Source organism: Sceloporus occidentalis, unplaced genomic scaffold (assembly GCF_023333645.1).
Source record: "Sceloporus occidentalis isolate IW3139 unplaced genomic scaffold, rSceOcc1.0.p SCAF_2, whole genome shotgun sequence".
Classification (NCBI taxonomy): domain Eukaryota; kingdom Metazoa; phylum Chordata; class Lepidosauria; order Squamata; family Phrynosomatidae; genus Sceloporus; species Sceloporus occidentalis.
In genome coordinates, this window is record NW_028316982.1 from 226,171,649 (window position 1) to 226,184,360 (window position 12,712).

Consider the following 12,712-nt stretch of genomic DNA (forward strand, 5'->3'; position numbering starts at 1 on the left):
CCTTTTAGTTTGGGCACTCGGCCTCTAAAAGTTTTTCCATCAGTGCTTTAGAGTGACAAGAAACTCTGATGCAAAGAATCTTGAATTGCTGAGTTGCTATTTTGTTCTTCCATCATATTTTGATGAACAATTTGCCTTACTATGTTGATTCCAGTGTCTACATTTGCTGTATTTATTGTTCTGTCTAACCTAAAAGCTGTTATTATACTCTCAAACAAATTCAGTGAATCATTGAGACCTCCCCATTTGTGGGATCACTATTCAACTAATGATTCAGTGAGTGTACTCTATTGGGACTAAGCATTCTGTGTCACTAATCTGGAAAAATAAGCTCACCTACCTTTATTTCATCAACAGGATTATAGTTTCTTCTGAAGTCAGATTGAATGTGTGGGTGGCAACATATATAATTTCAAATGGCTATGAAATAATCCCACAAACCATCTCTGCAAGGCCACAAAACTGTCCTACAAATTTCCCAGTGCTACCAATCACACACTTACACAAATGTTATATCTATACATGACTGTTTAGCATGCCTCTCTCCACGTGGCATGAAAGGGGAACTCTATCCTTCCCACTGTCATGTTCTATGTTGCCAGATCCCTTTGAAATAGCTTTTAAAAGTATCATTATTGGCATAATTAAACCCATTCTGTTTATTATAAATATATGCAGGAGGACATCTATGAAAAATTGTGGAGCTGCATAATAATCTGGGTTTCAGAATGGATGATGGTATAATATGATGACCTGTGAATCATGCCACCATGACTCCCAGCATATGCCATTAGTACATGCTGCTGTAACAACCATGGGAGGTATAACAGAATACATATTGAGGTATTAGAAAAGAGCTGGACTACTATGCTCCAAATGGTATTAGCAATTCCCAATGGCCCCAGGAAACACAGATAATGGTGATAAATTGGTCTAGCAAAATCTGGTGGGTCACATTGGTCCACCCTTGCTTTAGAATCTAATTCGTTGTCCCCATATGGCTATAAAGGGCTAGTTAGTTGACATATCTGCTGCTTTGGTTTCTTACCATTCCTCATTTTTTTTCTCGTCTTAAATCTAACCTTAAATCTGATTTGCTCTTGTGACACCAGGTTTGCCCTTCAGTTGAACCATTGGACTTCCATCACTCACTTTGCTTTTTTACACTTAAAATCCCTTCCAGGATCTCATTCTTGGTCCCAAGATGGTACTTAAAAATGGACAAGCAAATGTAATGATTGTTTGGTTCAGGAGATTATTGCATTGGCTGTCTTTTCCCGATCTGGGCACAGGCTGAGACTGTACTGGGACAGTGTCTTATCGCACAGTTCCGTGCCCAGATCATTATCATCCTATGCCAGATCAGACTTCTCCCATAATTAGCTAAAATGCTTCTTTTCCATTCTTAGTAAAGTAACGGGAGACATTCGAATTGGGTACAGGATGGTAACAATCTTGGCATGGAGCTGTGTGATAACACATGGTTCCAGCCCAGTCTCAGCCCATGCCCAGATTGGGAAACAAAGCAGTGAGATAATCTTGTCAGTCTGGTATTGTGTGACCAATCTTCCTTATTAATTTTTAATTGAAAACATCCAGACAGAGTTATAGAAAATAAAGCCAGTAAACATTTATTGTATAATATCTTAAACATATGGACTGACACTGGTTTCATGTACAGTATGCTATAACACCACATTTTAAATAAAGGACCCAAACAGACAGGCCAAAATAAAGCTGCTTCTGGTCACTTTGGAGGTATGCTGTTGAAATGATACATACATCCTAAAATGCTGGAAGTCACTCCAAAACCACGCTCCAGTCCTAAAGACTGGCGCAGCTTTTGGACTCTTAAGATGTGTGTCATTTAAACAGCATACCTCCAAAGTGACCCGAAGTAGCTTTATTTTGGCGTGTCTATTTGAGACCAAAGTAACACTTCTGTCTGACCTTCTTCCACATTCTCAGTTCCCTTCACATCAAAGTTCCTGTTCAGAGTTTATCAGTTCCTCTATTCCAAACTGGCCCTATCTAACAGTTTGATAAGCCTCTGCTTTTATAGTTTCTTCCAAAGGCCCTTCACCATATTCTTAAGGCTCTGATTTGGTGATTTTACTCAGGCTTGCCAAGCTCCTCTCTTTCACACTCCTGCACACCTGAATTTTTTCCCCAGTCTTAAACTTTTTCCAATTTATCCCAAGTTTTTAGAATTATTTTTAAAGTTTGCATGAAAATATATAAACACTTCTGTACCCTCTTCTGAAGATAAGCATTTCTGCGCATAGTGTTGCCTCCTATACAAACTGTTGCAAGCATTTTCCAAGGAAAATGTGTTTTAACATTTTAAAACAAACACACACATACATTCATGAAAATAATGTTAAAATGTGTCAGAGTAGGGCTTTTACATTTTACATTTCTTTATTTTCATATAGTTTTATTACACTTTTCCAATCTATTATCCAAAGCAATTTACCACAGATATGTTAGCGCAACTGCTGGGGTCCAATAACCACTGTCAGCGACTTCAACGCGTCCTGGGGTTAAATCAGACCCTTGGAGCAGAGCTGGCAAATTCCAGAAGCTGAAGCGTGGCTCCAAAGTCCAATTTGGGATGACAGCAACTGGATGTCTTCCAGGAACTGAAGCAATGCAGGAACCTCCGGGGACACACAGCAAACCGATGCTGTAGCTTCTTCTGATAAACCACCAGAGAAACAAAATCCCCAAAGTGCTCTTTATTAACAGTGCTATTATACAAAACCAGATCTCTAAAACTCCAAAACATACCAATCCAACTCCTACTTCAAACCCACACCACACACTTGCAACCCCTGGGCTTATATAGTCTCCAGACCATGTGGTCTCCCAAGCCCAGTGAGTTCAGGTGTGTAACCATGTCATGTGTCTCCTGTGCAATCTAGACACATGGGCGGGTTATAGACCACCCATTTGGGGCGGTCTGGACCCGCCCCCTTCCCTGGTGTATCGGGGCCTCAACGTGTAGAGCGGCAGCCGCTGAGGCCCCGATCTGCCGCTTTTCAAGCTGCGGGGAAGCAGCAAAATGCCGCTTCCCCGCAGCCTGAAAAGGGGTGTCCCTGGGGCTTCAAGCCCCAAGGACACCCCGCAGCGGCGGGGAGAAGAGAAAGGGGCCACTTGGCCCCTTTCTCTTTTAGTCCGCTGGGCGCAGCCGTCTGAAGGCTGCGCCCAGCGGACTAAACCAGGAAGGAGCTCTGAAACGGAGCTCCTTCCTGCTCCGTGTTCAGGGCGCACTAAGCGCCCTGGTGCGGAGCAAGGACGTCACGTCCGCGCTGCCCCGTCTAGAGGCGGCGCGGCCATGACATCCTCACGGCGGCGGCCTTATGGAAGGGCCGCCGCCGTTTAGTGCGTGACGAGCACGCACTAGGGTTAGGGCGGTGCAGAAGCACCGCCCTTTTGTAACCCTAGTGCGTGCTCGTCACGCACTAAAGTGCCGGTTTGTAACCGGCCATGGTTTCATCAGCCATGGCTATGTGCACTTGGGCACTGAAGTGTCCTTGAGACAATGAGCTTCAGCTGAGCTTGATCAGCCTTGCCACTCTGCTGAATGCTCATGGCCAAACACACACACATCAAGCATTTCCCTGTGTGCTGTGTTTTAACCCTTCAAATCCCTGACAAGATAATCCAAGAAACCAAACCTAAACAACAATAATATCAACAACAGTAAAACCAAGTAGAAGTATCATAAAACCAGCAGAAACACTCAAGCAAGGCTTACCTAGAGCATAATGTCAAGTAGCATAGATGTAATTGCACCACTCCAAGAAAGTCTGTCCCCAGTCTCCATCTGCCTTATACAGAGTTGGGCAAAGTGTGGCCTGGGACCTCCCAAGACTATTTCATATCCCTCAACCCCTCCAGACTCCAAACACCCATTTTCTTGCCCGAAGAAAAGGATGAATTGCCCAGAAACTTACAGGAGTGGTTATTCACCTTTAAATAAGTTGCAGGAACTCAATTAACTGCTTAACCCTAACCCTATTTTCAAAACCAGAAGTAAATGTCCAGCTACTTTGGGGTGGGCAAACTGGTTGATTTCATTTTTGAGAGGATGTCTTCTAGTCCATGGCTTGGGTCAAGACTACCTGAAAGACCATAACCCCCTCTGTGAGCCTGCCTGACTTTTAAGATCTTCATGTGAGAACTTTCTATCTCATCACTATCACAGGTGCATTTGGTGTGGGCACAGGAGAAAGATGCTCCCAAGTTGTGGAATTTCCTCCCATGGGAGGCTTGGTTGGCCCCATCTGCTCTCTTTCCACCAGCTGTCAAAGACCTTTTTAGTTAGTTAGACTCTTAACTTAGGGCCTGTAGAGATCAGCCCAAAAGGCCGGCCTGTGGGCAGAGTCAGGGAGCAGCATCCTAATGACACTTGCCCTAACTCCCCCTCCAGAGTGCCATGATGGTGCCCACCACTCCAGACCAAGCCATCATGACGCACCTCTGGCACTACGTCCAAATGATGCAGCGCCAAAGAGGTGCCATAGACTTGTGCCACTACAGCTATGCTGCCCTTGAGAGGGCACAAAAAGGAGTCACTTTTTGCCACTTCTTTTTGTGCCCTCCGAAGGTTGGATCGAGGCTGCGGCATGAGGTTGCCGTGGCCCCGATCTGGCCAGGAAAGGGGCAGCTACAGACAGCCCCTTTGGGGCAGTCTGTACAGCCCCTCTCTGATGAAAGCATCTATTAATGGTTTGTTTTTTCCCTTCTTTTGTTTTAATGTGTTTTTAATTTATTTTAATTTAATTTTTAAATAGAATTGTTTTATTTTTAAAGTTTTGTATGAAAAAGATTTTATCTGTACTTTGTTTAAATTTGTAAACAAATTAAGTTGCCTTAAGTACTATACTGGAAGAAAGGTAATATATAAATTAGATAGACAGACAGACAGACAGACAGAGGTCCAATGTGCAGAAAATTGGCTCCCAGATTTTCCAGTTTTCCACCCTATTCTTAGTCCCTAAGATTTTTTTTATTAATGAGAGAGGGAATGCCAGTCACAGGATACTACTTTGACAAGTGCTTGGAAAAGCTACTTTCTGGATTACAATGCTAACAGTCTTCCAGCCTTTGGTTGTTGTTGTTGCGTGGCTTCAAGTAATTCTGACTTCTGGTGAGCCTAAGAGAAAACTATCATGCTGTTTTCTGAGCAAGATTTATTCAAAGGGGGCTTGCCATGGCCTTTGTCTGAGGCTGAGAGAGTGTGACTTGCCAAAGAGATTTCCATGATCAATGCCTGGGAAATTCTGAGAGTGATAGTCCAAAATGGTAACTTTTCCAAGCTCTCATCTTGACTGACTGTCAGATGATTTTTGGTAATCAGATGAAACTAAACTGTTTGCAGTCATTTCAGACTGCTTTCAACTGAAAGTGCACATAGTTTCTCTGAGGAAGTAGACACGCTAAACTAGAACATCAGTTTTGATGAACTCAACATGCTACGCTTTTTAGAAAAGACACGGTGCATAAGAAAAACAGGAAGTGCTTCAAAATCTTATCATGAACTGCAGTTCATGCAGAGGAAAGTGCTCCACAGAGATAAAAGTAGGTTGTAAAGTTAAAAAAGGATGTGAAACTGCATGCATCTGAAATCAGATATAGTTTTAGGTGGAAATAATTGTAGGACAAGGCCTGGTGATAAGTGCAAACAAATATTCTGATGCCATCTTGAGTTGGTTATGTCTAAATGGCTGTTCATGCTCGTATAGGTTAATCACTGACTGATAACAGTGGAAGTTAAACTCATCTCCATTGTTGAACAATTACTAAATGATGGATGCAGGAGGAAATGATGGCTCTTCAAGGGGTGGGTTGACAGATGGACATGACACAAGGACATAATAATTTGCTTCCCTTCCCTTTAAAAAATAGTGGTCTCTTTTATGCCTTATGGGTGCTGATTATGATGTACTCCTTACATTTCTGTACCTTCCTTCAAGACATCCCAGGTGGCTTTTATTCTTCATTCTATCTATAGTACTTCATTTGTAGTAAGTACTAATTGTTATTGATATATATTTAAATTCATGTTATATTTAGAAAATAGGCATTGTCAAGGTTTTGACTTGTTTTTTGAAGATAAGGAACCACAAACCAAGTAAGAAGAGCTCCGCCACTGAGGAAGACCTTGGTCAAAATACATTTGGCTGTGAACAGATTGTGAATTGGTATTACATAGAAGCCAACTGACTTCCTTCCTATCAAGGATTTTACTTGAGTCATCTTTAAGAAGAGCTTTTGCATCTTTTCAGACTTCATATGTTCCCCTTCCACTAAGCATTGCTTCTTTCTTATAGAATTTAATGGCTTATATATTTTCCCTTCCCTTTCCTAGTGACTGTATTAAATTCAATAATTGTGGTTTATTAATTTAAAAAAAATCTTTTAATATATATTTTAAAAAATATATATTTAGGGATATATTTCATTCATCCTAACTTCAGTTATTCAATTTAAACATATCCCTCCCCCTTCATCTTCACAATAACCCTGAAAGATATGTTAGGTTAAGAGACACTAATCTTTTGAGGATTTTGGATTTTGTTGTATTTAGCAGGCAGAAGTTACTGTATTTTCTGGCATATAAGACTACTTTTTAACCCAGGAAAATCTTCTCAAAAGTCAGGAGTCATCTTATACGCCGGGTGTCATATTATAGGGCAGGTGCTGAAACTTCCGAGCTAGACTGGAGAATCTGCGGTCGCCGCATATGGTGGGGGTGCTCAAAAACGGCCGCAGCCGCATCCTCGCCGTATGCGGTGATCATATGAAAGCAGCTACTGCTCTGATAGTCTTGGAGACAGGAAGGGCTGGGCAGGCAGGGAGAGCTGATCAATCCAAGCAGGCTTTATATACAACAAGGTTTCCTGCTAAGTACCTGAATGTCATAAGCATTTGAATTTCAATTACCATATTGAAATCAAATCTGATGGGTTTTTTTAAAAAATTTTATTTGGTGTGCATTGGAAGAGGGATAGTCTTATACGGTGAGTACATCCCATACTCTATATTTTAACTGGAAAAGTTGGGGGTCGTCTTATATGCCCAGTCGTCTTATACACTGGAAAATACATAAGTAAACAAACTTCACTTTATGGCTGATTGCAGATTTTGAATCTGGATCTCTCAGCCTGACACTCTTACCAGAAAAATGTTTACACAGTGATGTAGATAAGTGACATGACATTTCCACTTAAAATCTGAATTTATACAATCCAGGAACAGTTCTAGACTTTTAAAGCCCTGCATGGTGTGGCCCCTCCTTATTTATCTGAACTTCTTTCTCCTTACATTCCCACTCATACCCTCCGTTCTGGTGGTCAAGGTCTGCTGTCCCAGCCTAGGATCTCCACTGCCCCATCCTGGATTTGTCCCTTCTCACTTACTGCCCCTCACTCCTGGAACCTTCTTCCCCCACAAACATGGCTCATCACTTCCTTGACCAGTTTCAGTACTGAGTTGAAGACTATATTGTTCAGGGAAGCGTTCCCAGGCATTGTGTGATTGTTTATCTGATTGTAATCTGATAGTTGATTTGATATTTGATGTTTTTAATTAGCTGTCTGCTTATTTCATATAATGCTATCTTGTATTATTATCTATTATCTATCTATTATATATTTCTCCATGTCCCGATCAGCAGCTATGACAACAGATGGCATTTCTCCCCTCAGTCAGTGTCTTGAAGCGGTAATGGGCTGGATGAGGGAAAACAAACTCAAGCTGAATCCAGACAAAACAGAGGTACTTACAGTAGGGGCCCCCAAACCAGGTATAGGGTTGCAACCTCCAGTCCTAGATGGGGTCACGCTCTCCACAAAGGAATGTGTTCACAGTCTGGGGGTGCTCCTAGACCCGTCGCTTCACATGAGAAATCTGGTGAATGCAACGATCAGGAGCGCCTGTTGTCAGCTCCGGCTGATAGGCCAGCTGCACCCTTTCCTGGAAGTAAAGGACCTAGAAACTGTTGTACATTCACTGGTAACTTCACAACTTGATTTCTGTAATGTGCTCTACATGGGGCTACCCTTGTGCCTAGTCCGGAAACTTCAACTAGTGCAAAATATGGCAGCCAGGCCGGTCACCGGAAAAACTAGGAGTGATCGAATAACGCCCATCCTAAAATATCTTCACTGGCTGCCTATTAGTTTCCGTGCACAGTACAAGGTGTTGGTTATAACCTTTAAAGCCCTACCTGGCTTGGGTCCAACCTATTTGAGGGATCACCTGCTCCCATATAATCCGCCCCGCACCCTCAGGTCCTCTGGGAGGAATCTATTGCCTCCTTTAAAAACCAGACTAACTGCTACCTCCCAGAGGGCCTTCTCTGAAATTGCTCCTGAACTATGGAACGGTCTGCCAGACGAGATCCCTCAAATTGCCAGCTTAGACAGTTTTAAAAAAGCTGTCAAGACGAATCTCCTCCGGCAGGCCTTTCCTGAATAAAGTGCCTGGACACAGAATGACAGCCCCCCACATCATGTATCAGCCCACCGCTCTGTCCTCGTTATATTTTTTATTGTGTTTTTAATGTTTTAATTGTAACTTGTTTAATCCTGTTTTAAGGGGGGGAATTTGGGACATAAATTTGTAAATGTGGATTTTAACGTGTTGTAAGCCACTTTGATTGTCTTGTCACAGAAAAGCAGGATATAAATAAAAGTTTTATTATTATTTATTATTATTTTATTGTTTTATATGTATTTTGTTATTATCCAGAATGTACGCCATTGGCAGGTTTCATTTTTATCAATTTTATTGATTGTATGTACAGCGCTGTGTAAATCTGCAGCGCTATATAAATAAAGTATAGTAATAATAACAATAATTCTACACAATGAGGAGGGTGCGGCCTCCACCTCTCCAACTAGGCCTAAATGCACCTATGAATCACTTGTGTAGCTTACTCTATATAGCTAGCAATCATATTTGAATCACAGCTTGAAAATGTGATTGATTTATTTATGTATTTATTTTAGACCACAACACCCAGTATCTCCCAGCTAGTATGGCTTTAGCCTGTGTTTGCTGTGGGAATTTTGGGAATTGTGTTTCCAGAAAGCAGGGGGGGCAGTTTGTTTGATTGTTTTCAAAAAAGCGCAAATCAAAATTAAATATGAGAGAACAATACTATATTTAATAACTGCCGCCAGAATTATATTAGCTCAATACTGGAAAAGCCAAATAATACCTGATTTGGATCTTTGGTGGGCAAAAATCCATGAATTTCGAGAGATGGACATTCTCACTGGCCGTTTATCTAATAAAGACGCTACACTAATAGAGAAAGAGTGGGACCAGATAATGAAAAATTGCAGGTTAAAGACATAAGAATGCAGACACGATAACTTATAAGCAACTTATTTGTAATATAACATTTAAGAAATTGTACGATTTGGGGGAATATACTTCGAGGTAACAAGAAGTAAAAAGAGAAACTGATATATATAAAAAAGAGAGAATATTGAAATGTATGGGTATAGTGTTTGGGAATTGTTTTTAAAGTGACTTTGGAAGTACTGATCTGTGAACTTCAATATATTTTCTGATACTATGTAGTAACCTGAAGCTTTTTTTATTGTTTTTGTATATAAAATGTTTTTATAAATATATATTTTTTTAAAAGCCAGGGTTTTTTTTTTTGTTTAAATCAGTTTTTTGCATTAATGTTTTAATGAAAAAAAAAATTCTGTTTATATATTAATGCTGTGAAACATTGGAGATTATCGCACTGTGTTCTGAGAACGTTCCTATCATCACGTGATGAGAACGTTCCTGGAACAGATATTACTGCATTAGTAAACTAGAACGTGATCAGAACGTGATCAGAACTGCATTTTACCGCACAGCGATTCCTGAAACCGTTCCGAGAACATATTCCACCAAGGCCGCCTCCGTCTCCTGATTGGCTGAAAGAATGACAGGCAGGGAGGCAGTGAAGCAGGCAGGCGAGCGACTGCAGTGAGGGAAGGGGTGTGTGTGAGAGAGAGAGGGGGGAAAGGAGGAGGGAGGGAAGGGAGGGAAGAAGGAGGGATCGGGAGGAAGGCAGGGAGAAAGAGAAATGAGGAGAGATGAGCCTTGCAAGTTACATCCCAAACCTCCTTTGCAAGGCTGGGAAGAAGGAGGAGCTCCATGCAGGTCTCTTCAAGCCGAAGAAAAGCAAGTTGCCAGGGAGGGGACTGGGCCAAGGGCAGAGCCCCGGCAGCCATAGCAGCTCTTTAAACCGGTTAGAAAAGAAGAGTCCTCTGCTGTCATCCCAATTCCCCATTTTGGCTGCTTGTCAGCCTTTTGCCTCCTGTGTGTGTGCGCATGTAATGTGTGCCTTCATAGAATCATAGAATCATAGAGTTGGAAGAGACCACAAGGGCCATCCAGTCCAACCCCATTCTGCCATGCAGGAAATCACAATCAAAGCATCCCCAACAGATGGCCATCCAGCCTCTGCTTAAAGACCTCCAAGGAAGGAGACTCCACTACACTCTGAGGAAAGAGTGTGTTCCACTGTCGAACAGCCCTTACTCTCAGGAAGTTCCTCCTAATATTGAAGTGGGATCTCTTTTCCTGGAGCTTGCATCCATTGCTCCGGGTCCTAGTCTCTGGAGCAGCAGAAAACAAGCTTGCTCCCTCATCAATGTGACATCCCTTCAAATATTTAAACAGGGCTATCATATCACCTCTTAATCTTCTCTTCTCCAGGCTAAACATCCCCAGCTACCTAAGTCGTTCCTTGTAGGGCATGGTTTCCAGACCTTTCACCATTTTAGTCGCCCTCCTTTGGACACGCTTCTTTTTGAATTGTGGTGCCCAGAACTGGACACAATATTCCAGGTGGGGCCTGTGAGCTTCCCTCCCCGCTTTAATTCTTGTCTGGCTCTTTGCTATGGAATTCTGGGAGTTGTTTGCTTGCTTTTGTGTGTTGCCCAAACAGAGGAGCTTTTGTGGGTTCCTTCCTGGAGGGAAGGAGGAGAAGGTCCTGGGCATCCCTGCCATCCTTGCCTCCTGCAGGCTGCCAGCACAGGAGCCCCGCTGGACATGACACAAGAGGCCCCCGCAGAAGCAGCCAGACCCTCTCCCTCTTGCTCTCTGCTCTGGCCCCCCTGTTTCCCTCTCTCTTTCTCTCTCTTTCCCTTCTTTCCTCTTCTCTCACTTGTCCCAACTTTCCTCCCGTCCCTCCCTCCTTCTTTCCCCCCTCACACACACACACCTTCCCTCACTGCAGTCGCTCGCCTGCCTGCCTCCCTCCCTGCCTGTCATTCTTTCAGCCAATCAGGAGACGGAGGAATGAGAGAACGGATTTGAGAACAGATAAGAATATCGCACACACCTCTGTTGAAACGTTCTCATCACGTTTCAGCTCTCTGGGAACACATTCATATCTGTACCCTCCTGGAACACATTTGGAACACATTTAAACGTTCTGAGAACCCGATTGGAACACATACGTGCGGTATACTCAAATGCGTTCCGTTCTCATCACGTGATGAGAACGGTCTCAGAACGCAGTGCGATAATCTCCAATATTTTATGTATTAGAAAGCTTGATCAACCATGTTTTAATGCTTTCTAACATTAACAATCCAGAGTTATTAAGTGTTGATATATTTTACATCTTTCAATAAAACTTGGGGAATTATGTTAACAAGTCTGTAGTCTATGTATAGGACTACACCAATATAGGACTAAATCAGAAAATTAAGTAACAAAATTCAGTTCAGATGTTATGGCCACTACCTTAATCAAAAATTGTTCTTTAAAAGGTTCTCTTTTAAAGCAAGTTGCTGTGGCTGAACATGTTAATTGAAGGATTTGTTTTTGAATGGCATTTTTGCATTATAAAATAAAGCAATTAAAAAGAAGCAAGTGACACTGGCTACTAGTCCAGCAATGAACAACTGCCAACAAACAGTTTATGTTAAAATGTATTAATTCAAACAGTTATTGTTGTTACAGTACAAGGGTTGGAAAAAAGTGATAATAACCAGACTTTAAACAATATATAAACCTTGGTTTAAACCAACCTAGTTTAAACCAGGTAACCCTGCTCAAAAAGTTACACTTCCAAGTTCTGAATTGAATCAAACTGATCAGGTGAATATAGGGACACTGCCAGAGTTCCTGCTCTTCCTTCTATAATGTTGGTACAAACAATGTACACTGGCTTTATGTTAATCAGTGCTGAGTGGAGATGGGAATGTGACTTATGTTGAAGATGAATTGCTCTTCCTAGAGGCTCCCCCTGCCCCACATTTTAGTTCCTGGTCTTCAAGGAGTCTGAAAAGGTTCAGGGCCACACACACACACACAAACCCGCTCATTCGCCTCTGGCATAAGCCAATGTATTGTTCTTTAATGGACTTTATGGTTCATAGGCAATCTTGCTTTAGAAGATGGGCATTAGGATGAAAATAGAAAATAAGTAAAACTGAATTTATATTGAATTTAACTGATAATTCACTAGGTCAAAAACAGGTCACATGGCATGAAACATTTTTAATTATTGAAAGTGGAAGACAAACACACAAAATTGAAATACTCTTTTCTCACTACAGGACACCTTTCCCAGATCTCATAACCGACCCATTGCAAAGAAAAATAATAATCCTCAGATCCTCTTTTTAATACTGTATTTTAAAATAGCAGTACTCATTTTTACCATATTGCATTGCAGAGA